Below are 27250 nucleotides of genomic sequence, written 5' to 3' on the forward strand. Positions count from 1 at the left end.
TACTTCTACCTTTTCTTGTGGGCAGAAATGAAGAATCTTTTGTGTCTGTATCTACCAGAGTATCTCCAGCAACATCAGTAGCTCTCTGCTTGCCTCAGGTTTTCATATGTAAAATGGGGACAATAATGTCTTTGTTGCTCGTAAGAGTCCCATCAGCAACAGCAGAGTGAATTGTAAATGTGAACTTTGCAACTTCTGTTCAGACCGCTTTGGAGCAGATGAGATTTTCATATTCCATTAGCTGCTACTCAAGAAAGCGATGAGCACAAGTAAAAGGGCACTGAAGTGATCCCACTCATCACTCTAGATGTGAGGTCTTCAGAAACATTAATGAATTCATCTTCACAACACTTACGTGAGGTAGGGAAGTATTATTGTCCTCATTTTACAGATTCCTATTCCCCAACCCCTATTGCTTCCCTTTTCCCCTTCACCCTGGCTTTGTTCCTGTCTTTCTCTTTTGTTTTGTGCCCAGCCCTTCCCTGTATTCTAGTATGATAACTTCCTTCACCACCACACTGCCTGGGCACTAGCAGGCAGAGTATTGAGAGCACCGTTATCCATTCCAGTTCATGGCACCACACTGGCCCTTGGCAGCCAAAGGAGCACTTGCAGGCCAAGTGCTGCTCCGCTTCTGCATCCTTGGGTTGGAGTTTGCTCAGTACAAAAAAACCTTTTGATAGTTTTGGTGTCAAACTCTTTTTCAAATGTCTTTACTGATCACCAACAGTGATTTTCAGAGGCTCATAAGTTGGCCAAGTTGGAGCAGAATTTCATACGACAGAAAGGCAGCCCCTAGTCAGATTTCAAGTTCTCACTCTAGTCCATGGAGAGGCAATAGTTTCTCAGTAAAATGACTGTAAGAATTTTGTAATGTTTTCCCTAACATCATTCTTCAAAATGGTTGAACTGTTTTACCGGAAGTACTTGAAAGAAATTTAGCCTGATGCAGACACCCATTGTGGAAAATTTCTGCTCAGATAGTTTGGAAAAGATCTAAGCAACTGAAAACAAAGGGCTTATAATGGAAAGTGTTAAATCATCTAGAGGTATTTTTATAAGGTTGCGTATCTTATTAAAAGATTTGTGTACAGATTGATATGGGTCTACTCATTTTTTATGATTACTGCATCTTGGTATGGAGCACTTAGTTGTGTTGGAGGTTGCACTTTATTTGCAGGGTTTGTGTGAGGGTTCTAGTTTAAATGGGATCCTAATCACATACTTTAAATGTAATTTGTTGGTCTTATTCAACTGTTTAAGACAGAGAAGGATTTTATTTCCCCCCACATGTTTTGGTCTGATTAGGAGGGTTTTCACTTAAGGCACGCTGGAATAGGCATGACCAATCATTAGTACAGCAGTGTTTGACTATAAACTGGGCTAAAGAGCAGATGAGGATCTAATTTCACTAAGTGGTTCACAAGAATCACCCAGAATGGATCTGCGGGTTTATACACTCAAATGCATCTGATATTCTTCTTTCTGGCAATGAGCTTATTTTTATCAATGACCTACCCAAACCTCACCTGCCAAAATCCTGGGCATCAGTATAATAGAACAATAATTTCTATCATAATCATGTTTGATTAGAATTAGTAGTGTCTCAGGATATTTACACTTCTTATAACTAAAAGAATATTTTGTATAAACTACCAAAAAGTTGAAGTATAGCTACCTTATGGTTTATTCACTGTAAATTGCTTTCGTTGGCAGTCCTGGAGGATTTTTGATCAGAGTTGTAAAAACATGCTTATTAAACATTTAAGTACACAGCAAAACGTTTTGTGAAACTAAAAATTTATTTATTTACTATTCTTTCTATCTCCTTGCTGTGTGAATTTAAATCTTCATACTAATCCTTGTTTCTCACAGGGCCAAAATCAAGCACGTGCCTTCCTGCTGGATTTCATGGCTTCATTATTGTGGCTTGTTCTTTGATCTTTTTCTTTTTCGCTTTTGTTTTTGGCTACTGCTGCCTTTTTAGAATGGCTTCTGGTATTTAAATTGGATTTTCCTTTACCTTCCCTCCATTATAATTTTTAAAAACGTTTTTGTGTTCATTGAATCCAGGCATGCAAGATGAATCCACCGTACAGGCTAATCATCCTAAAGCTACCCTGTATCTTTCCAAGTTGTTGTTCTGAATAAAAGAAAACAGTGAAGAAAAAATAAAATGAGGACAATTTTAATATTGTAGCCAGTCCTTTTTTTGTAAGAGTTTAAAAAAAAAAAAAAAAGTGTGCCTGCAATGTTTAGTTTGCTTTTCCAAAATAAAACATATTGCAGAAAAAAAAAAGTGCCCTCTTTATTCAGGGGCCTGGTCCAAACGCCATAGAAGCCAGTGGAAACTTTTCTGTTGACTTTAGTAGCTCCGGCTTAGCTCCCTTACCCACTAGGCCCCTGAGTCAGTAGAACCTTTAAGCATATGCTTCTCCTTAGTCACATGAGTAGTACCATAGAAATCAATACTCAATCCCTGAGTCAGCTAAGTATTTAAGAATAAGATAGGTAATATACATTCATTATTTGATAATTCTTTGTATTGGGTATTGAATGCATGCTAAAATAGAGAAGGTACAGGGAATACTAAGGGACTCCTCCTGCTTATCTTACCCAACTACACCCATATTGTCTTCTCTGGCTCTGCTCAGGTGAATAAGGCATGTAGGATTTGACCCCTATGTCTGTTAAGCATTTTGAATTCACAGGCTAGGATTTGTCTACAAATAGTTTTCATGAAGTCCTGGGTATCTTTTTAATATTTAGATTAACTATATGTATAAGTGAGCTTTGTATTAAAGGTTGATGTTTTTGATTTTCAGTTTATGGTTTGAATTGATTCCTGCAGTTCCTCGTGGATTTCTCCTTTGTCTCTATACCTAATACTGTAGAATAGTTTTGTTTAGGTAATTCTGTCACTCCTTGCTGTCTGTATAATTAACAACTGAAAGCATCTATCACAGGAGTTCAGATACTATGGTGAAATATAAAATATGTGACCAGATATGCTGGCATTTTCACTATTCTTAACTCTTACACATGTAAATTTATTTTACACTCTGATGCTGTGGCCATTTTGTTCACGCAAATCTCATTGACTTCAGTGGTACAAATGAGGTCTGCAAGATTGTGGTGATAGGGAGGACCAGTAAGTGTCACTAACCTGTGAATCCTTTTTGAGTGCCTAGAGACTGGTAGTGGATGGAAACCACTGGCAGTTCTTGGTAAACTCTCTCAGAAATCCTGTTACAACAGGGTGAGTAGTTAGGTTGCTGTATGTGTGTAGGTTTTGGATGCCTTGAATCACATTTTTGCCTTGGAGCAACACTGGCTTGTCAACTGTGATTAAAAAATAACAACTGTTTTTGTTGCCTGTTAAAGCTTTATCTATTTGTAGAAATTACATTTACTATATTTTTTCTGTTTGCGTTAATATGTGCTGAGAAGTAAGAGGTTATGATAGACGAGAATATCAGAAGTACCTACGTCTTTAGAAATGGAAAAAACTTATAAATGCACATTTTCTGTAGAAGTACTTCTGCAGATATCAGCTTTATGCTGATGCATGAGGGATTTTCCCCATTTATTTATTTATTTATTTATTGCTTAAATTGAATTAACATATATTTGCTCTGAATTTGGCATATGTGCTGTTGGGGACCATCTGTATCATTTGCTGCTACAAAATATTATGCTGCCTGCGTCAGCATTTCAAAGCATGCAGGAGGATATCCATTCTCCTATTTATTAAAGGGACAATACCACTTAAAAGCCATATTTGATTTGTATTGCAAAATATATGTATCCATGTTACTAAAATATGTTATTACATTGCAAGAGTTTGCAAAATCTAGGGTTTTTTCGTTCACTAAAAACTAGTTTTCTGAATATAAGCTGGAATCTCCAGACTTGATAACTTGATGCAATATGAAGATTATTCTGTTAAACACTTACGTAAGGAAATAGAAATATATATTAGAAGACAGAATGCATAATATTCTCCGCCTTTGCCCAAAATATAGATTTTTGGGAAGACAAGCATTCTCAAAACCGAAGATAAAGGCTCAGTTTACTCTGCAGCTAGCTGGACCTAAACTCTGTAGCAAAGTCTCTGGCACAGTAGCTGACTGAATCATCGGGCAAGTCTACACTACAGCACTATGTTGGCACAGTGTCTACAGGGTGATAGTAACATAAATAAAATATTTATTGCATCTGACAAAGCGGGTATTCACCCACGAAGGCTTATGCTCTAATATATCTGTTAGTCTATAAGGTGCCACAGAACTCTTTGCCGCTTTTACAAATAAAATAGTTTACTATGTGACTTAAATGTGATCATTCTACTCCTCCAAATAATAAAATGTAATATAATAATTCTTCAGCTAGAGCTGTTATTATGTAACTAAGAAAATCACATACAAATTAGGATAACTGATTATACAAGACTCAGACAGTGTGTGTTAGGTTTTCTCTGCCACAGATGTGGATGCATTCTCTCATGGACACTAAGGCCATGTCTGTGCTAGGAGTGCTTTACCAATATACCTATTCCATACAAGCAAAGCCCTCCTGGTGTGGATGTAGTTTATAACAGCAAAGCTGTGCTTTTACCAATATAGCTCATTCGACCATCTTTAAATGAAGAAAGCTGTACTGGTAAAAGAAGACTTTTACTGGTATAACTGTGTTTACGAGAGGGACAAGACAATATCTTTAATTGGATCAGCTTCTGTTGGTGAAAGAGAGAGAGGCTTTCAACTCCACAGAGTCTGGGAAAGGGTATAAAACTCATATCCCATAAGACGCCTGCATTGTAGCATGTGTTGAAAAAAGAAAATGAACAGTATGAAAACTACTTTTAAGTATGCATCTGATGAAGTGAGCTGTAGCTCACGAAAGCTTATGCTCAAATAAATTGGTTAGTCTCTAAGGTGCCACAAGTCCTCCTTTTCTTTTTGCGAATACAGACTAACACGGCTGTTACTCTGAAACCTGTGTTTACACTAGGGGCTTCTGATGGGACAGCTGTGTCTGTCAGAGATCACACCCCTGACTGACATAGCTGTTGTGTAGACATAGCCTCAGTTCCATTTTGTGTTGGTGTTAATGTAACACCAACAGACCTTGGTCATCAGTGGGCAGGATTGAACCTGTGACCTCTGTAGCTAACTGCATGAGCTAGGGGCTGCGAGTTGTATGGGCCCCTGGTGCCCGGACTCCAGCAATATTCAGGGCCCAGGGGCCCAGCTTCACCAATGTTTGGGGCTGGGTCTCTTCCCCTAGCCCTGCCTGCTGCCCCTGTGCACCTCCCCCGAGTGTCCCCCAGCCCCCACTTGCTGCCCTAGCGCACCTCCCCTGGGCCCTGGAGCAGATACATGCTGCCTCCCTGCATCAACTGCCGCCGCAGGGTCCTAGTGCCCCCCATTCACTACTGCCAGGACAGGCTGACCCTGAGCCTGCCCTTCCCCCTCAGACCCTTTCATTTTCCAGCAGGACCCTCCACAAGCACAGGGGGCCCCCTGCCCATAGTCACTGCTCCGGCCCCATGCTGGGCAAGGGACAGCCCCATCCCCAGTGAGGCTACAGTGAGGGGCAGCAGCAGGGGAGGAGGCGCACATGTAATGGCAACCCCCCCATCCTCCTGCCCATGGCACCCACCACAGGGGAGGCGAGGGGGCTTCCTGTACCTGAGAGGAACTTTAGGAGCACATGAAGTGACGGTGGTGCAAGGTGAGTGTGGTGCAGGGGGGGCCCTCCCCTGGAGCTTGCTGCTGCCTGCAGGGAGAGGGCTGGGGGAAATCCTCCTTTTCTGGCCCTTGTCCCAGGGCAGCCTGTCTGCACCCCAAACCCCTCATCCACAGCCCTCACCCCTGCATCCTAGCCCTCTGTCTGAGCCCCCTCATACCCCAGCCCCACCCCAGAGCCCTCACATTTTTACATTATTTTAAAAAATATACAGTAACTCCTCACTTAATGTTGTCGTTCTATTCCTGAAAAATGCTATTTTAAGTGAAATGGTGTTAAACGAATCCAATTTCCCCATAAGAATTAATGTCAAGGGGGGAGGGGAGTTAAATTCCAGGGAATTTTTTTTTTGCCAGATGAAAGACCACACCCACACCCACACACACAGAGTATAAGTTTTAAACAAACAATTTAATACTGTACACAGCAATGATGATTGTGAAGCTTGGTTGAGGCAGTGTAGTCAGAGGGTGGGATATTTCTCAGGGAATGCCTTACTGCTAAATGATGAACTAGCACTCGGCTGAGCCCTCAAGGGTTAACACACTGTTGTTAATGCAGCCTCACACTCTATAAGGCAGCACGAATGGGGGGGGGGTGGGGAGGGGAAGACAGCATGGCAGAGAGACACAGACACACACACAGAGAAAGAGACTTTGAGACAGCAGTTGCTGCCAGCAAGCTCCCTCCACTCTGAGCCCTGTCGTGTCTTTGTGTGCTCTGTGGAGATAGGGGTGCAGGAACGGGGGAGGAGGACACCCTGACATCAGCACCCCTCTTCCCCGTCTCCTCTGCACAGCAAGCAGGAGGTTCACGGGAGCAGCTCCAAGGCAGAGAACAGGAGCAGCACGTGGCAGTAGGGGGAAGGGACACCTGAACTGCCCAGCAATTGATAGTCTGCTGGGCAGCAGCAGCACAGGGAACTTAGGGGAGCTGATAGGGGGCTGTCGGCCCACCCTGATTCCAAGCCCCCACTACTAGCTCCAATGGGCTGCTCTTTCTGCAAGGAGTGGACAAAGCAGGCGGCTGCCAAACAACACTATAAGGAAGCATAGCACAACTTTAAATGAGCATGTTGTCTAATTCAGGGGTTCTGTGGTCCAGGAGCTCCATTCAGGTGGTCCATGGATAGTTCCTTCTAAGGTGCACTCCTGGGCGGCCGCACATGGGAGAATGAAGGGCCACCCACCTAATTAGTGGAGTTGTGCAGGCGTGGCTCCACTAATTAGGTGCCTGGAGAAGATGCACATGTAAGGTGAGGTGGTGGCCTTGGGGGGAATAGGGGATAGGTGGGAGGGGGCAGTAGTGTGAGAAGAGGAGGTGGTGGGCATTTGGGACGTGCAGGGCTACAGCGGCCAGAGAAAGAGGCTCCAGGGCTCTGGCTGCTGGGGAGAGACCCCCTTCCTTCCCAGCTTCAGCTCTGTGGCTGCTGTGACAGGGGAGAGACCCCACTCCTTTCCAGCCCAAGCTCAGGGGCTGCTGCGGTGGGGGAGAGAGGGAGAGAACCCCACTTCTTCCTAGCCCCAGCTTGGGGGCTGCTGCGGTGGGGGAGAGGGCACATCCATCGCATTAGAAAGGTTAAGACTACTGATATTAAAATATGAGTTGTGTGCTTTTATGTGTAGAACAAAAAAGTAAATTAAGGTTTATTTTTATATAGCACTTTTATCCAAAGCACTTTACAATAGTTAGCTAACGGTACAAACAACATTTGGAAAGATCATTAAGTGGTTCGCGAAGACCCTCAGCAATTTTCAAGTGGTCCGTGGGGAAAAAAAAGTTTGAGAGGCACTGCTCTAATGGATCAGCAACACAACAACAAAACAATGTTAACCGGGATGACTTTAAGTGAGGAATTACTGTATTGGCTTACAAGGCAGGTGGGGGGGGGCAGGACTTGGGCCTGTTCTGGGCACCACCAAAAATTATACAAACCAGCCGACCCTGGCATTAGCCTCTTATGAGTTAAAAGCTATGTGGCTCTTAGCAAAGGTTATAGCAGACTCATCAATCTCTAGATGGTCTAGGTGCCACTAGAGGGGAATAGAGCACCACACCAAGCAGGTATGGGTTACATCAACAGTTAAGAAATTCTAAAAAAAGAGTGTAGAGAGATAAGGTGGGTGAGGTAAAAATACAACACTGCATACAAAAGAGATTGTAGATTGTTTAGGTTTGTAGGTTGAACTTAAATGAAAGTGGAAGTTGAGCAATCAGTTTCCTAGTACAGTCATAAATTGCCTTTTCTTCTGCCCTCTAAACATAGAATCATAGGGTATGTCTACACTACGGAATTAGGTCGAATTTATAGAAGTCGGTTTTTTAGAAATCGGTTTTATATATTCAAGTGTGTGCGTCCCCACAGAAAATGCTCTAAGTGCATTAAGTGCATTAACTCGGCGGAGTGCTTCCACAGTACCGAGGCTAGAGTCGACTTCTGGAGCGTTGCACTGTGAGTAGCTATCCCACAGTTCCCGCAGTCTCCGCTGCCCATTGGAATTCTGAGTTGAGATCCCAATGCCTGATGGGGCTAAAACATTGTCGCGGGTGGTTCTGGGTACATATCGTCAGGCCCCCGTTCCCTCCCTCCCTCTGTGAAAGCAAGGGCAGACAATCGTTTCGCGTCTGTTTTTCCTGAGTTACCTGTGCAGACGCCATACCACGGCAAGCATGGAGCCCGCTCAGGTAACCGTCACCCTATGTCTCCTGGGTGTTGGCAGACGCGGTATTGCATTGCTACACGGTAGCAGCAACCCATTGCCTTGTGGCAGCAGACGGTGCAATACGACTGGTAGCCGTCATTGTCATGTCCGAGGTGCTCCTGGCCATGTCGGCCAGGAGCGCCTGGGCAGACATGGGCGCAGGGACTAAATTTGGAGTGACTTGACCAGGTCATTCTCTTTAGTCCTGCAGTCAGTCCTACTGAACCGTCTTATGGTGAGCAGGCAGGCGATACGGATTGCTAGCAGTTGTACTGTACCATCTTCTGCCGGGCAGGCAAGAGATGAGGATGGCTAGCAGTCGTATTGTACCATCTTCTGCCGAGCAGCCATGAGATGTGGATGGCATGGAGTCCTTCTGCACCGTCTGCTGCCAGCCAAAGATGTAAAAGATAGATGGAGTGGATCAAAACAAGAAATAGACCAGATTTGTTTTGTACTCATTTGCCTCCCCCCCACCCTGTCTAGGGGACTCATTCCTCTAGGTCACACTGCAGTCACTCACAGAGAAGGTGCAGCGAGGTAAATCTAGCCATGTATCAATCAGAGGCCAGACTAACCTCCTTGTTCCAATAAGAACAATAATTTAGGTGCACCATTTCTTATTGGAACCCTCCGTGAAGTCCTGCCTGAAATACTCCTTGATGTAAAGCCACCCCCTTTGTTGATTTTAGCTCCCTGAAGCCAACCCTGTAAGGGTGTCGTAAGTCGCCCCTCCCTCCGTCAGAGCAACGGCAGACAATCGTTCCGCGCCTTTTTTCTGTGCAGACGCCATACCAAGGAAAGCATGGAGGCCGCTCAGCTCACTTTGGCAATTAGGAGCACATTAAACACCACACGCATTATCCAGCAGTATATGCAGCGCCAGAACCTGGCAGAGCGATACCGGGCGAGGAGGCGACGTCAGCGCGGTCACATGAGTGATCAGGACATGGACACAGATTTCCCTGAAAGCATGGGCCCTGCCAATGCATGCATCATGGTGCTAATGGGGCAGGTTCATGCTGTGGAACGCCGATTCTGGGCTCGGGAAACATGCACAGACTGGTGGGACCGCATAGTGTTGCAGGTCTGGGACGATTTCCAGTGGCTGCGAAACTTTCGCATGCGTAAGGGCACTTTCATGGAACTTTGTGACTTGCTTTCCCCTGCCCTGAAGCGCATGAATACCAAGATGAGAGCAGCCCTCACAGTTGAGAAGTGAGTGGCAATAGCCCTGTGGAAGCTTGCACCGCCAGACAGCTACCGGTCAGTTGGGAATCAATTTGGAGTGGGCAAATCTACTGTGGGGGCTGCTGTTATGTAAGTAGCCCACGCAATCAAAGATCTGCTGATATCAAGGGTAGTGACCCTGGGAAATGTGCAGGTCATAGTGGATGGCTTTGCTGCAATGGGATTCCCTAACTGTGGTGGGGCCATAGACGGAACCCATATCCCTATCTTGGCACTGGAGCACCAAGCCGGCGAGTACATAAACCGCAAGGGGTACTTTTCAATAGTGCTGCAAGCTCTAGTGGATCACAAGGGACGTTTCACCAACATCAACGTGGGATGGCCGGGAAAAGTACATGACACTGGCATCTTCAGGAACTCTGGTCTGTTTCAAAAGCTGCAGGAAGGGACTTTATTCCCAGACCAGAAAATAACTGTTGGGGACGTTGAAATGCCTATATGTATCCTTGGGGACGCAGCCTACCCCTTAATGCCATGGCTCATGAAGCCGGACACAGGCAGCCTGGACAGTAGTCAGGAGCTGTTCAACTACAGGCTGAGCAAGTGCAGAATGGTGGTAGAATGTGCATTTGGACGTTTAAAGCCGCGCTGGCGCAGTTTACTGACTCGCTTAGACCTCAGCAAAACCAGTATTCCCACTGTTATTGCTGCTTGCTGTGTGCTCCACAATATCTGTGAGAGTAAGGGGGAGACGTTTATGGCGGGGTGGGAGGTTGAGGCAAATCGCCTGGCTACTGGTTACGCGCAGCCAGACACCAGGGCGGTTAGAAGAGTACAGGAGGGCGCGGTACGCATCAGAGAAGCTTTGAAAACCAGTTTCATGACTGGCCAGGCTACGGTGTGAAAGTTCTGTTTGTTTCTCCTTGATGAAACCCCCCGCCCCTTGGTTCACTCTACTTCCCTGTAAGCTAACCACCCTCCCCTCCTCCCTTCGATCATTGCTTGCAGAGGCAATAAAGTCATTGTTGCTTCACATTCATGCATTCTTTATTCATTCATCACACAAATAGGGGGATGACTACCAAGGTAGCCCAGGAGGGGTGGTGGAGGAGGGAAGGAAAATGCCACACAGCACTTTAAAAGTTTACAACTTTAAAATTTATTGAATGCCAGCCTTCTGTTTTTTAGGCAATCCTCTGTGGCGGAGTGGCTGGTTGGCCGGTGGCCCCCACACCGTGTTCTTGGGTGTCTGGGTGTGGAGGCTATGGAACTTGGGGAGGAGGGCGGTTGGTTACACAGGGCCTGTAGCGGCGGTCTGTGCTCGTGCTGCCTTTCCTGCAGCTCAGCCATAAGTTGGAGCATATTAGTTTGATCCTCCAGCAGCCTCAGCATTGAATCCTGCCTCCTCTCATCACGCTGCCGCCACATTTGAGCTTCAGCCCTGTCTTCAGCCCGCCACTTACTCTCTTCAGCCCGCCACCTCTCCTCCCGGTCATTTTGTGCTTTCCTGCACTCTGACATTATTTGCTTCCACACATTCGTCCGTGCTCTGTCAGTGTGGGAGGACAGCATGAGCTCAGAGAACATTTCATCACGAGTGTGTTTTTTTTTCTTTCTAATCTTCACTAGCCTCTGGGAAGGAGAAGATCCTGTGATCACTGAAACACATGCAGCTGGTGGAGAAAAAAAAAGGGACAGCAGTATTTAAAAAGACACATTTTATAAAACAGTGGCTACACTCTTTCAGGGTAAACCGTGCTGTTAACATTACATACATAGCACATGTGCTTTCGTTACAAGGTCGCATTTTGCCTCCCCCCACCGTGTGGCTACTCCCTCAACCCTCCCCCCTCCCCATGGCTAACAGCGGGGAACATTTCTGTTCAGCCACAGGCAAACAGCCCAGCAGGAACGGGCTCCTCTGAGTGTCCCCTGAAGAAAAGCACCCTATTTCAACCAGGTGACTGATATCTCTCTCTCCTGAGGATAACACAGAGAGATAAAGAACGGATGTTGTTTGAACGCCAGCAAACATACACTGCAATGCTTTGTTGTACAATGATTCCCGAGTACGTGTTACTGGCCTGGAGTGGTAAAGTGAAGGACGCAATAAGGCTGCCTTCCCCAGAAACCTTTTGCAAAGGCTTTGGGAGTACATCCAGGAGAGCCGCGAATGCCAGGGCAGAGTAATCCTTTCACATGCTTGCTTTTAAACCATGTATAGTATTTTAAAAGGTACACTCACCGGAGGTCCCTTCTCCGCCTGCCGGGTCCAGGAGGCAGCCTCGGGTGGGTTCGGGGGGTACTGGCTCCAGGTCCAGGGTGAGAAACAGTTCCTGGCTGTCGGGAAAAGCGGTTTCTCCGCTTGCTTGCTGTGAGCTATCTACAACCTCATCATCATCATCATTTTCTTCGTCCCCAAAACCTGCTTCCGTGTTGCCTCCATCTCCATTGAAGGAGTCAAACAACACGGCTGGGGTAGTGGTGGCTGAACCCCCTAAAATGGCATGCAGCTCATCATAGAAGCGGCATGTTTGGGGCTCTGACCCGGAGCGGCCATTCGCCTCTCTGGTTTTCTGGTAGGCTTGCCTCAGCTCCTTAAGTTTCACGCGGCACTGCTTCGGGTCCCTGTTATGGCCTCTGTCCTTCATGCCCTGGGAGATTTTGACAAAGGTTTTGGCATTTCGAAAACTGGAACGGAGTTCTGATAGCCCTGATTCCTCTCCCCATACAGTGATCAGATCCCGTACCTCCCGTTCAGTCCATGCTGGAGCTCTTTTGCGATTCTGGGACTCCATCATGGTCACCTCTGCTGATGAGCTCTGCATGGTCACCTGCAGCTTGCCACGCTGGCCAAACAGGAAATGAGATTCAAAAGTTCGCGGTTCTTTTCCTGTCTACCTGGCCAGTGCATCTGAGTTGAGAGTGCTGTCCAGAGCGGTCACAATGGAGCACTCTGGGATAGCTCCCGGAGGCCAGTACCGTCGAATTGTGTCCACAGTACCCCAAATTCGACCCGGCAAGGCCGATTTAAGCGCTAATCCACTTGTCAGGGGCGGAGTAAGGAAATCGATTTTAAGAGCCCTTTAAGTCAAAATAAAGGGCTTCATCGTGTGGACGGGTGCAGGTTTACATCGATTTAACGCTGCCAAATTCGACCTAAAGTCCTAGTGTAGACCAGGGCATAGAAGATTAGGGTTGGAAGAGACCGGAGGAGGTCTAGTCCAACCCCCTGCTCAAAGCAGGACCAACCCCAACTAAATCAGACTGTGTACATTCCTGAATTGACTGCGTAGGATATGAACTCTGTAACCCTACACAGTCTCAACTGAAGTGTAACCAGAGCTTCAAAATTCTCATTTCTACATTACACTTTGCACAGATGTATTAATAAACAGTATGAAGTATAGTTGTATGTTGCCATTTCAGTCTCAGGATATTAGAGAGACAAGGTGGGTGAGGTAGTATCTTCTATTGGACCTACTTCTGTTGATGAGAGAGACAAGCTTTCAAGCTACACAGAGCTCTTCCTCAGGTCTGGGAAAGGTACTCAGAATGCCACAACTAAATACAAAGTGGATCAGACAGTTTAGCATAAACTACGCTACATTGATGACATCTTCATCATCTGGACCCATGGGAAGGAAACCCTGGAAGAATTCCACCAGGATTTCAATAGCTTCCACCCCACCATCAACCTCAGCCTGGACCAATCTACACGGGAGGTCCACTTCCTAGACACCACAGTGCAAATAAGTGACGGTCATGTTAACACCACGCTATACCAAAAACCCACCAACCGCTATGCCTACCTTCATGCCTCCAGCTTTCATCCTGGACACACCACACGATTCATTGTCTACAGCCAAGCGCTGAGGTACAACCGCATTTGCTCCAACCCCTCAGACAGAGACCAACACCTACAAGATCTTCACCAAGCATTCTCAAAACTACAATACCCACACGAGGAAATAAGGAAATAGATCAACAGAGCCAGACGTGTACCCAGAAGCCTCCTGCTGCAAGACGAGCCCAAGAAAGAAACCAACAGAACTCCACTGGCCATCACATAGAGTCCTCAGCTAAAACCTCTCGAACGCATCATCAGTGATCTACAACCCACCCTGGATAACGATCCCTCACTTTCACAGGCCTTGGGAGGCAGGCCAGTCCTCGCCCACAGACAACCCGCCAACCTGAAGAGTATTCTCACCAGCAACTACACACCGCACCATAGTAACTCTAACTTAGGAACCAATCCATGCAACAAACCTTGATGCCAACTCTGCCCACATATCTACACCAGCGACACCATCACAGGACCTAACCAGATCAGCTACACCATCACCGGTTCATTCACCTGCACGTGCACCAGTGTAATCTACACCATCATGTGCCAGCAATGCTCCTCTGCTATGTACATCGGCCAAACTGGACAGTCCCTACGTAAAAGGATAAATGGACACAAATCAGATATTAGGAATGGCAATATACAAAAACCTGTAGGAGAACACTTCAACCTCCCTATACACACAATAGCAGATTTAAAGGTATCCATCCTGTAGCAAAAAAACTTCAGGACCAGACTTCAAAGAGAAACTGCTGAGCTTCAGTTCATTTGCAAATTTGACACCATCAGCTCAGGATAAAACAAAGGCTGTGAATGGCTAACCAACTACAAAAGCAGTTTCTTCTCCCTTGGTGTTCACACCTCAACTGCTAGAAGAGGGCCTCATCCTCCCTGATTGAACTAACCTCGTTATCCCTAGCCTGATTCTTGCTTGCATATTTATACCTGCCTCTGGAAATTTCCACTACATGCATCCGACGAAGTGGGTATTCACCTACAAAAGCTTATGCTCCAATACGTCTGTTAGTCTATAAGGTGCCACAGGACTCTTTGCCGCTTTTACAGATCCAGACTAACAGGGCTACCCCTCTGATACTTAGCGTAAGTAAAAAGAAAAGGAGTACTTGTGGCACCTTAGAAACTAACAAATTTATTAGAGCATAAGCTTTCGTGAGCTACGCTCACTTCATCGGATGCATACAGTGGAAAATATAGTGGGGAGATTTTATATACACAGAGAACATGAAACAATGGGTGTTACCATACAGACTGTAACAAGAGTGATCACTTAAGGTGAGCTATTACCGGGGGGTGGGGGGGGGACCTTTTGTAGTGATAATCAAGGTGGGCCATTTCCAGCACTTTACAAGAACAGTAGGAGGGGAAATAAACAGGGGGAAATAGTTTTACTTTGTGTAATGACACATCCACTCCCAGTCTTTATTCAAGCCTAAATTAATTGTTTGCAGATTAATTCCAATTCAGCAGTCTCTCCTTGGAGTCTGTTTTTGAAGTTTTTTTGTTGAAGAATTGCCACTTTTAGGTCCGTAATCGAGTGACCAAAGAGATTGAAGTGGGTATTGGATTGAAAGTCAGCGGGGCGGGCTGTGGGTCCTGCTTCCAGGAAGTAGAGAAGTTAATAAACATTAGATGAGATTAAATATTGGAAACATTTGAAACCATTTGGTATTTATCTCCAGTATGCTTCCTTACTTAACAATTTGCTGATTGCAAGTTCTTACTAAATTATATAGGCTGTTTGTGCCATCTTTTTGTGGGGGTCTGTGTATATAACATTGCTTAGCAGAATGGGGATCTGATTCCTGATTCTGGCTTCTAGATACTATTGGAATACAAACAATAAAATAACTTTAAGACTCTCTGTATTCTATAAATAGGTTATTTTTGTGTGTATAATACACCTTTCATTTCTGTACCATCTTCTGAAGATCTCAGACTTTTACAAACATTAATGAACTAAGCCTCACACCACTATTGTAAAGTAGAAAAACTCAAACTGAGTCTCAGAATTTACATCTGGGACCACTGTTCCCTCTGAGCTGTGTGAGTGTGTGCATCCACACAAATCCTAAACCCCGCGCACATGGCGAAACACCACGCGCACAAAAAATGAAATACTACATCGGAGCCAAGCCGAAATATCATTTAAAGGCGACTTTTGACATTGTTCACATTTTACTCGCTTGGGTGCATTTGCCTCATTGTGCACAAATTTGAACTCTGCTTCAAAAATTTGCACAGAAGAAATTTTTTGTGCACCCGGTCTGTCAAAAATTAGAGGGAACATTGTCTGGGACTAGAACTAGAACCCCTAGGCCTGTATTTGGAATACAGTACTAAAGTTGTCAGTAACTGACTATCATCCCCATTTATTTTCTAGTATCACATATTACAGTTTGAGCTATATACACTGTATGTGTACAGTACATGCGTATGAGCACAGGATCTTCTGCAACATGACAGTACAGGAAAGTTTGTCCCCTTGTGATTGTTTTATTAGTAGTCAGGTAAAATTGTAGTGGGGTTTTTGTCTAGAGCATGAGCTACTGTGTACCAAATGTACATTAATAAAGTTACTGGGCTGTGCTGTCTGCTCAGCAAAGTTGGAAGGCCTCTTTTTCTCTATTGCTGGACTTAAAAGTCCCATCAGAACATGTAATTTTGTTATGAATAGAAAATTAGGTGGAAAATACCTGCTTTGATTAAATCAATTGGACATCAGTGAATTGCAGGTGTTTTAAATAGAAATTGCTTGTCTTCTTCTTCTGTTCATGGTTTCTAAGATTGTTCCTCATCATGAACCTCCCGTCCCCAGATAACCCATGAGCTTTTATGATATGAAACAAAAAATTATACTATGTAGTTCATTTCAGAAACATTTATTTCTCAAACATAAAAAGGCACACATTGTCCGGAATGAAAAACTTGTTATTCCGTAAATAGGATATATCTGTCTCCAGAGTCCACTACCTAGTTAGGCCTAGCACTCTTTTGTAGCTATATTTTTTGCTTTTTCAGCAGGTGGCCCTTTACAGAGTTTCAACTAAACCAATAAATTTGATGAAAATACACCCAACTGTTTCTGAGCCAGCTGGATAGTAGTGCAGATCTTACTGAAAGTTGAAACAGTTCTGAATATAGGTCTCCAAAAGAAAATTCCATGAGGAGGAGGTAGTGACCTTTTGAAGACTTATTTTCATTTTTAAACCGCATAAAGAATATAGAACACACCAGTCGCTGTTTGTTTTGGTTATAGTGTTTTGAAAAGTAAATCTTCCATTTGCCAGTAGAATGCCTCACAAATTTTTCCTGGAAATTGAATGTTTACTATTGAAGGTTCCCTCCTCCCTCCAAATATACTATCTTGTAGTACATGATCTCTAACGTTGCAGAGACTAGTAGTGTGACATCTCTTTGGTTGTGGCAAACTTGCATTTTTGAACCTAGAACCACAGACAAAAGTCCAGGAAAAAAAATTACAGCTTTACAAGGTCCAGTGTTTTACTTTTCTTCTCTTTGCAAGTGCTAGTCAGTTTTCTCCGGCAACTGGTTCAATGTAAAAATCAGTCTGCTACTTCAGCTCCTGTCTGTTGTCTAAAGTGTATCTCCATAGACAACAGATCATGCAGTGTGGTGGAGGCACTTCTTATTGACAGGTAATACTATGTGGTGGATTCACAAGACATAAGCACTTTAGGGGGGCATGTTGTTTAAAGTAATAGTTTAAGATGAGCGAATGAAAGCAGAGAAAATTAATGGTTTGCACATAGATATATAAAAACAGATATGAGTTTAAAACAGTGAATAAAGCAGATCAAGGCAATGGTGACTAAATGGATTTTTCACCAAAGGTTTAACAGTTTTTCCTTGATCTGTTTCCCTTTGGTTTGTCCCACCTTACATCCACTGGAGAACTTTAACACAATTTTACTGAGATTAATTTGTAAAATGCATGAGGGCAAGACTGCTGACAGCAATTGTACATCTGAGTGCAGACCCATGACAGCTAATGAAGAAATTATTTATATAAAAGATTTTTCTCTGGAAGAATGTGAAAACTGGTTCAACTGGAAGTGGTTGGCATGGATTTGGCTAATAGATCCATGTTGCAAGAGGATTGTGAAACTGTGCAATTCAGCCGAGTTTATTTACATGTCATCAGGGTGGGGCAGAGTAGCTATAGAGTAGTTTCATATAATTAGAGTTGCAGATAACAGGGAATTTTCAATGTAACAGATGTAAGCGAAACATGATTTTGTTTTGTCTAATAGGGAGTTTGAAGTTTGGAAGCTGAGCTGTGTGTTTCTTTTTGTACAGGTAATTCTTAATAGATTCTGTGACTCCATTTCCTTTCACTGGTATGTGGCTCTATTGACAGGGCTTACATCACATGTTCTGCACTTTCTCAGCACCATCACCATCTCAGTTTTTTGTGCCTTTGATGATTGAGTCTCACGCTGATGTTGACACATGAGGATTTAGCAAATGCTGTTGGTGAACACAAATATGCAAGGTCAGACCAATGCAAGAACCACAAACACAGTTCCAAGTGGGTTAGGCAAGATTGTCCAGGACCACTGCATGCTGTTGTATCCTTGTTTTGCTTTTTTTGCTTTTTTCACATCAGATGTTAATGTGCACCATGCTTCAAAGTGGTTAATGGTGACATGACAGATCTGCCACCACTTTGCTTCCCTGTTGTTGGGGTCAACCTGATATGCGTCCAAGTTTGACTTCACTGTGTCTTGATAGTTTGTGCATTGGCCACCATGAGAACAGGTGTTTTTTTTTACAGTATTATTCATGTATTTATGTTTTAATATGCATGCTCTGATTCATGTCTATCTGGTATCTTGTATTATTTACTTGGGAAATGGTAATGTCAAAAATTTGTTAAAATCACCATCTTGAATGGTGTCTAGTAGTTATTTGGCAGCCATGTTGGCTACCCTTCTGTTTGGAACTTTGGTGCCCTTTAATTTGAGTTTGGCGCTTTTTTGTGGAAAGGCGGGGAAGGCACTCGTCAGGTGGTCACTAATATGCCAAGAGACCAGAGGATATAAAAGCCCCCGGTCCCCACAGGCTTTAGGGCGCTGTCCTCCCTAGCAGCAGCCCACATTTGCATCATAGAATCAAGAACTGCCAAAAGATCTCTGAAAGATACTGCCACAGCTACTTACCTGAGAAATGATCCTGATCCTAATCCTGGTCCAGCAGTCATCAAAGGTCCAAGTCCCTCTTGCGCCGCTTGTCATTCCCAAGCGCAGTGGTAGGTCCGGATCCAACATCTTGAGGCCGAGGCAGATGGTTAGATGAACTTTGATCTGTAAAGTATAAGTCCCTTTGTCTATCATTTGTAGAAGGAGAGGGTTCTGGGCTTCATGCCCATGCAAGCTACTGACATATTTGTCCATATATTTACCTTATGTTAAATCACCTTTTTAGTTACCTTTTCTTGTCCCTTATCCTTATTTGTACTGAGATCAGTTAGGTGATAGATCCTAATTTAGGGACAGCTGTAACTGTGACTTCTTAGCAGGGGTCCATAACATCCTTAATTTCTCCCCCCACATTGATACATTGTAACACCTTGCTGTAGCGGACTATAAAATATGGCCTTGAGTATTTCTGAGTTGGCCATTTCAACAAGATTCCCAGACCAATGCAGCTGAGCTTTCACACGTATGCTTTGAATGCCAGACATCAGGCAATGAAAAACGATTTTGATAGTGTGAATCTTGTCCCACCACTTGACCCTGCAAACAGATTGAAGACTGTAGGAAACTGGTCTAGTTTTCTAATGTGGCGGCCATGTTGTCTCTCTCAGCTATATAGTGAAGGATTGTAAGCATAACTGCCTGATAGACATTCAGATTAGAGTGCTCATTTTGATGCCCCCATCATTCCATAGGTGATGTGACAGCATTCTAAAAGTTGATTTTACTACTGAGTTGGAGAATAAATAATCCCAGTAATTGAGAAAACATGACTTCCCTCCAAGGTGGCAGCACAGAATGCTACAGTGAAGCCTCTGAGTATTGATTTTCCAGCAAAACGTTGTTAATCACACATCACTGACCAGTATATCCTATAATTCACATGGACAAAAGGCCACTCTTTCCCCAACTTCTCAGTAAATACACAGTAAAGTATTGCAGTTGAGATCTTGTATTGCTAAGACTTTTTTTAACAAAATATGCTCCAGAATAGTTACTAGTGCACTATACATTATCTACAACCACACAGTAAACTACTTCTTTGACATATGCTCATCAGGCTCCCAGAGCTATCAGCATAAAATACACAGACCAAAGGTGTGCAAAAAACCTTGTAATCCCAGTGCATTGCTAATGCAAATACTAGGAAGAGGATAAGAAAAAGAGCTTATATTTTAAAGTCACAAGCGAGTGAAATGCAATATAAAACAAAATGGTTGATGATTTATACCCATTCCTTCCCAGAGTTGTCTGGCCAAAAATCTAAACCTTGATGCCCAAAAGCTGACTGAAGACATTTAGTGAACAAATGCATTATTAGGGAAGCTGTTTTAGATGCAAGAAGTGGTGCTGAAAGAATGCACAAAGTTAGATATAGGCAAAGGAGACAATTGGGATAATTTGACAGAAGCCTGGGCAGAAATGGGAAGAGGTATAGTTGACGATTAAGGCAAGATATAGGAGGAAAGAAGATTTGTGTATAGCTTTTTGAAGTGAGGATTAGGAGCTTGCACTTGATGCAGAAAGTGTGTAGAAACCAGAGAAGAACTGGGATATAATCGGAAGAGCAAAAGAGGAAGATTATATTGGCAGCAGAATTTTGGATAGACCTAGAGAAGGAAGGAGTGAAAGGTAGGAAGTCCAGGGAATAGGAGGTTGCAGCAAAAAAGATACTAAGGGTATATCTACACTGCAATAAAATACCCATGACAGCTTGTCAAGTCTATATAATTGCAGTGTAGATGTTTGGGCTCAGGGATGGACCCCACAAGTGGGAGAAGGGTCCCAGCCTTCAGCCCAATCCCAGACATCTACATTATCATTTTATAACCTCTCAGCCTGAGCCCTGTAAGTGCAAGTCAGCTGACAGGGTCAGCCATAGTTTTTTTAATTGTAGTGTAGACATACCCTAAATGGCCCAGTGAGACTCCCAAGCTCAGTATATTGTATATAGAGACAAGAGTATTAACAGCACATCTACTTTTTCTTAATGCCTAGGAGCTGCAGGGACATGTCGGCCACTTCTGGGGAGCTCCCTCCCCGAGGTAAGCACCACCCTGCATCCCAACCTTCTGCTCCAGCCTTGAGCCTCCTCCCACATCCAAACTACTGCTGCTGGGGTCAGGGAGCTGCGGTGGCCCGAGACTGCCCCAGCAGCGCCTGGTGCAGCTGTCCCAGGGGCTACCTGATCTGCTTGGGCAGCCTCACCAGCCTCTGGAAAAGTAACGGAGATCACAGAAAGTCACAGAATCTGTGACCTCCGTGACACAGATAAAGCCTTAGTTATAAGGTCTGAGCCAAGCTGTAAAAGTAGGCCTCCCAGAAGCCTAATGGTCCTCCTTTCCTTGGCTTTCTCTTCTGTTCCACCTTGCTTCTCCCTTGTTAGTTTGTCTCTTCTTTCTCTCCCCCTGCATTCAGGGTTCTAACAGGCAGTAGAGAAACATACCTCTTCCCCATAGACCAGGGAAATACAGGGAAGATGCAACTATTGGGGTCTAAATATTAATTGTGTGTGAAACTCCAACATGCTCTTCTGTCCCACTCCCTTGTTAGTTAGGATCTGACTTCATTTTTCTTCCAGAGCTCATCCGTGGGAGCAAGAGAGAGAGCGTTCCTGAGGGTCTTACATTGTCACTACTATTCAGGCTATAAACAAATAGGAACTGATGGGGCAGAGGGGAAGCTGCCTATTGAGTGGTTCCTGGGTCAGGGCACCCTGGTCAGGCTGGATCTAAAACAAAGTTCTTGGTTATGCCACAGTGATTGTGCACAATAGTCATGTGATTGGTTGATGGGGACTAAATCAACATAAGAAATACAAACAAAGTAACAAAAATTTTACTATGACTCCAACTGACCAAAAAAAAAAAAAGCCAAAAATTTGCATTAGCTTCTATAGTTTGTATAATAAATATCAGAACACAACTTTTGGCAGTGTGACATACTTTCATATGAAACACAGATTTGCCACTTTCAGTTGTGTTTTTAGTGCTACTGTGTTTATTGCGGCAGGCATGGTAGAACCACCTATTATTAAGCTTGCCTGATGCTTCCCAATATAAGACCCTGTTCTCAGCAGGACCGGCTCTAGGCACCGGCAAAGCAAGCACATGCTTGGGGCAGCACATTTCCAGGGGCAGCATTCCGGCCACCCTTTTTTTTCAGGGCAGTTGTGCTCTCGGAGCTGCGCCACTTAGATGAGGCGAGGGCGCTGCGCCCCCGACCGCAGTGGGAAGGGAAAGCCCCAGCCCTGGGATGCTGAGCTGCCAGGGCCCAGCCGCTACCTGGGGAGGAGAGGGCGAGTCCTGCCGGGGAGCCGGGGCTGCGCCACCTCCTCTGTGCACTGGCTGCTGCACTGCCTTGTGCCACCCCTTATATCGGGGCTTCTCTGCGCGGCCAGGCAGAGGGGGGAGGAGTAAAGCCTCTGCAGGTGCTGGGAGAAGGTGACATCACTCCTTCCACTTCCAGCACCACCTGCGAGGCCCAACCCCACCTGATCTTGGGGCAGCAAATTTTTTGCTTGGGGTGGCAAAAAACATAGAGCCGGCCCTGCTTCTCAGTTGCTTATAACTTTGCCAAACTTTTAACCATTTGTGTTGAAAATTTCCATGCCAAGTGTCTGGTTCAGGATTTTTATTATTATTATTTCAGTTAGAATGGTTCAGCCGTTTCTGACAAGGAGGTTACAGAAACATACATTGTTTTGCCCATGTTAAAAATTCTGGTGACCTTCTCTTTGAGAAGCTCTAACACTTTGGCTTTGCAGCAGGGACTTAAAGTTTGGCAAGGAGCTGCCTTTATGTCAGGGATGTGCCTTTTCCTTTCCTGTGAAAATCCACCAAATTTGGTTAGGTAGAAGCCCTTGAAAAATCACAGTTGGCGTATACTCAGTAGAGGCTTGTTAGTTAACCATTTAAAGTTTCTGAAGATTGTCTGCCCTGACGATGCTCTAGTCTGTGGCTGCAGGAGGTTAAACAGGCCTTTCTCTTCAACTGCAGCTCCTGACAGCTCCAGGCTGTCTTAGGTCCAGGCAGGGCTGGATTAACTTTTTGTGGGCCCAGTGCCAACCCTATTTGTGGGCCCCCATTGGGGAAATAGGGCATATGATGGGCAGCGGTTCGCAGAGCAAGGGGCCAGTTGGGAGCAATGAGGCACAGCGGGAGTGGCGCCACTCAGCCCAGCACAAGGGCACTGTTTACAAACCCACAACTGCTAGACGCACACTGGCCAGCCCAGCCCTGCGGTGCCAGCGTGCCCCTTCCACACTGCCCCCCTGCCCAGTGCCCTGCCCTTAAGCCCCGTGCCCCCTCGCCCAGAGACCTTCCCCACAGATCCCTATGCCCAATGGTCCTGGACCCGCTATGTCCAGCACCCCCTACCCAGAGACCCTCCCACTGACCTCCCACCACAACTGCACAGCACCCTGCACACCATACCCCCTGCCCAGCTCCCCCACCCACAGGTCCCCTACTGTCCAGCACCCCCTTCACAGTCCCATCTGTACAGCGCCCCATATTCCTGAGGGAATTCTGCATCAAATTCTGTGCATAATATTTTAAAATTCTGCGGGTGTTTTGGTTTTGTTTTGTTTTTTTACAATAAATAAATGTGGAAACTCCACCATGGCAGTGGGGAGCACAGGCCACTGGCTGCATGGAGGTGGGAGAATACCCTGCAACCTCTCCTGCTCCCTGGGACAGGGACTTGGCAGTGAGGCTGAACCTGACCCTCGCACAGCACAAGGAATATGCCTGCCACATAAACACCCTGGGTCCTTCCCTTTTGCGCCAGGCACACCAGATGTGGGCAAGGAGGCTCAGCCTGGCAGCAGGATCCAAGTGTAGAGGGACTTAGTGTGGGGGAATCCAGATGGGGGTAAGAGGGTTCTGTGTGGGGCAGTCTGGATGCACAGGGAGGTTCCAGGTGCAGGGGCAATGGGAGTCTACAAGGGGGACCAAGTGAAAGTGGTTGGAGCTCATCGCGGGGTGTGGGGGTATGGGTACAGGGGAGGTGGGGTTCATTTGGGTAGGGGTCCAGGTATAGTTGGTTGAGGCTCAGTGGGGAGGGTGTCTGGGGGCAGCTCATCGGGGTGGTACAGATGCAGGGCAGGTGGGGCTTGTCAGGGTGAGGGTTTGATGGGCCTGCTTAACAGGGGAGCCCCAGCTGCTGCCAAGGGGATCCGCATGCTGGGCCCCTGCTTTCCATATCCCCTTCTCTTCCCCATCCCATGCCCCTTCCCCACCACTTCATCTCTTCCCCATCCCACACCCTTCCTTCCCCACTGCCTCTTTCCCTCTGCCCCTGGTTCCTCTATCCCCTTCTCTTCCCCATCCAATGCCCCTTCCCCACCGCTCCATCTCCTCCCCAGGCTTTGGGGGTAGGAGGTAACCGTCCCCCAGGACAAGCCAGTGGAGCCTGACCCCGCACTCATGGGGCAGCGGGAAGTGGAGAGACCCAGCCCCAGCCTACTCCGCTCTGCTCCCCTAGCTCTCAGCCTTAGGACTGGGTGGCTGGGGGGAACTGCCCCCAGCACTCACCAGCAGCGCAGAGCAGGCTGCGGCCAGGTCACTCCACTTCCTGCTGCCCGGTGAGTGCAGGGCATGCCTGACCCCTGCTGCAGTCCCCCCGTTGCTCAGGGGAAAGGGTGGAGTGGGGGTGGGACTGGGGTAGAGCAGGGGTGGGGACAACTTTCATGGCCGGCTCAGCCGGCCATGGGATCAAGCTTGCCGGGGCCCCTTCTGACTCTGGGCCCGGTGCCACTGGCGCCATGGTAAACCTGGTTCTGGGTCCAGGCACTGGAATGGAGAGCCAGGAATCTGTTTTTCCTGTGCTTTCAGTGACCCCTCTTCTGGGCCCAGTGTAGCGTAGGAAGCTGTCTGGAATGCTGAGGAGCCAAGAGCTGGAAGCATGAAAGGAGGGGGAGTACATTGAGATAAGGAGTCTGGATGGGATGGGGACTGATACTGAAACATGGGGTGGGAAAGAAGAGGTGGGGAACTGGGCATTATGGGTGCGGGAGACTGCTCCAGCATCTCCCAGATGTTCCCAGTAGGGCGGGGTGGGGGGAGGGGGTGCTGGTGCTTGCTGCTTTGGTTCCAGTGGGTGGTCAGCCTAGAAATGTGAATGTTAAGCCAGGGGTGAGCAAACTTTTTGGGCCAAGGGCCACATCTGGGTGGGAAAATTGTATGCAGGACCGGGAGGGGGGCTTGGGGTGCGGGAGTGAGTGTGGGGTGTGGGAGGGGGTGCAGTGTGCAGGAACGGGCTCAGGACAAAGGATTGGGGCAGAGGAGGGATGTGGGGTGTATGAGGGGGCTCAGGGAAGGGAGTTGGGGCACAGGAGGGATGCGGAGTGCAGGGGGGGTTCAGGGCAGGGGTGCAAGAGGGGTGCAGACTGCGGGAGGGGGCTTAGGCAGGGAGTTGTGGGGCGGGGTGCCGGAGGGGTTCGGGCTCTGGCCCGGCACCGCTTACCTAAAGCAGCTCCGGAGTGGCAGCGGCACACACCTGGGCCAGGGCAGGCTCCCTGCCTGCCTGCCCACCCGCCCTGGCCCCACGCCATGCTACTCTGGGAAGAGGCCAGAACCACATCGCTGCTAGGCCCCTGGGGGCGTGGCGCGCACAGGGCTCCGTGCAGGGATGTGGTTCTGGCCACTTCCCGGAGCGGCATGGCATGGGGCCAGGGTGGGCGAGCAGGGCACAGGTACCTCCCCCGAAGCTCCCATTGGCCGCGGTTCCCCGTTCCCAGCCAATGGGAGCTGCACGGGGCAGTGTCTGGAGGCAAGGGCAACGCACGGAGCCCTCTACCCCTCCCCCCTCCCCAGGGCCCCAGGACGTGGCGTCAGCCACTTCTGAGAGCGGCGCGGGGCCTGCGGCACCACGGGGGGCAATCCTGCGGGCCTGATCCAAAGCCCTGAGGGGCCAGATCCGGCCTGCAGGCTGCAGTTTGCCCACCCCTGTGTTAAGCTGCTGTTTAGGCATGAGCCAAAACATTCCTAAGGCTTGCAAACAAGGGAAGGGAATGATGATTTTTAGTCATATCTTCAGCAAAATCTAAATAAGTTTAGAATCATAGAATCATAGAATATCAGGGTTGGAAGGGACCCCAGAAGGTCATCTAGTCCAACCCCCTGCTCGAAGCAGGACCAATTCCCAGTTAAATCATCCCAGCCAGGGCTTTGTCAAGCCTGACCTTAAAAACCTCTAAGGAAGGAGATTCTACCACCTCCCTAGGTAACGCATTCCAGTGTTTCACCACCCTCTTAGTGAAAAAGTTTTTCCTAATATCCAATCTAAACCTCCCCCATTGCAACTTGAGACCATTACTCCTCGTTCTGTCATCTGCTACCATTGAGAACAGTCTAGAGCCATCCTCTTTGGAACCCCCTTTCAGGTAGTTGAAAGCAGCTATCAAATCCCCCCTCATTCTTCTCTTCTGCAGACTAAACAATCCCAGCTCCCTCAGCCTCTCTTCATAAGTCATGTGCTCTAGACCCCTAATCATTTTTGTTGCCCTTCGCTGGACTCTCTCCAATTTATCCACATCCTTCTTGTAGTGTGGGGCCCAAAACTGGACACAGTACTCCAGATGAGGCCTCACCAGTGTCGAATAGAGGGGAACGATCACATCCCTCGATCTGCTCGCTATGCCCCTACTTATACATCCCAAAATGCCATTGGCCTTCTTGGCAACAAGGGCACAGTGTTGACTCATATCCAGCTTCTCGTCCACTGTCACCCCTAGGTCCTTTTCCGCAGAACTGCTGCCTAGCCATTCGCTCCCTAGTCTGTAGCGGTGCATTGGATTCTTCCATCCTAAGTGCAGGACCCTGCACTTATCCTTATTGAACCTCATCAGATTTCTTTTGGCCCAATCCTCCAATTTGTCTAGGTCCTTCTGTATCCTATCCCTCCCCTCCAGCGTATCTACCACTCCTCCCAGTTTAGTATCATCTGCAAATTTGCTGAGAGTGCAATCCACACCATCCTCCAGATCATTTATGAAGATATTGAACAAAACCGGCCCCAGGACCGACCCCTGGGGCACTCCACTTGACACCGGCTGCCAACTAGACATGGAGCCATTTATCACTACCCGTTGAGCCCGACAATCTAGCCAGCTTTCTACCCACCTTATAGTGCATTCATCTAGCCCATACTTCCTTAACTTGCTGACAAGAATACTGTGGGAGACCGTGTCAAAAGCTTTGCTAAAGTCAAGAAACAATACATCCACTGCTTTCCCTTCATCCACAGAACCAATCTTTAATTGGGCAAAGAAATCTTAATTGGGCAAAGAATCTTTAATTGGGCAAAGAAACTGCACTTCTGTACTTGAGAGCTGTCCCCCTGCCAAATACCAGAGGCTTGCTGCAACTTATGGAGGTGTGAGAGCATCTCAGAGAAAAGGTGGCAAGAATCTTTTTAGCATGGGAAGTGTTAGTCACTACCAGCTTCTGCTATACTATTCCCAGAAAAAAAGTGTTAAGATTGACAGTACATATAAAAAAATATTAGAGATGTTG

General features: G+C 46.5%; 1 protein-coding gene across 3 annotated transcripts in view; it reads left to right on the forward strand.

Annotated features, from left to right (window-relative positions):
• The window catches only part of CLCN3 (chloride voltage-gated channel 3), a 124102-nt gene that overhangs the window by 38455 nt on the left and 58397 nt on the right, over nucleotides 1–27250 (forward strand). The gene's annotated exons all lie outside the window — the stretch shown is intronic.

The sequence above is a fragment of the Natator depressus genome, chromosome 4 (assembly GCF_965152275.1).
Source record: "Natator depressus isolate rNatDep1 chromosome 4, rNatDep2.hap1, whole genome shotgun sequence".
NCBI classification, from domain to species: Eukaryota; Metazoa; Chordata; order Testudines; family Cheloniidae; genus Natator; species Natator depressus.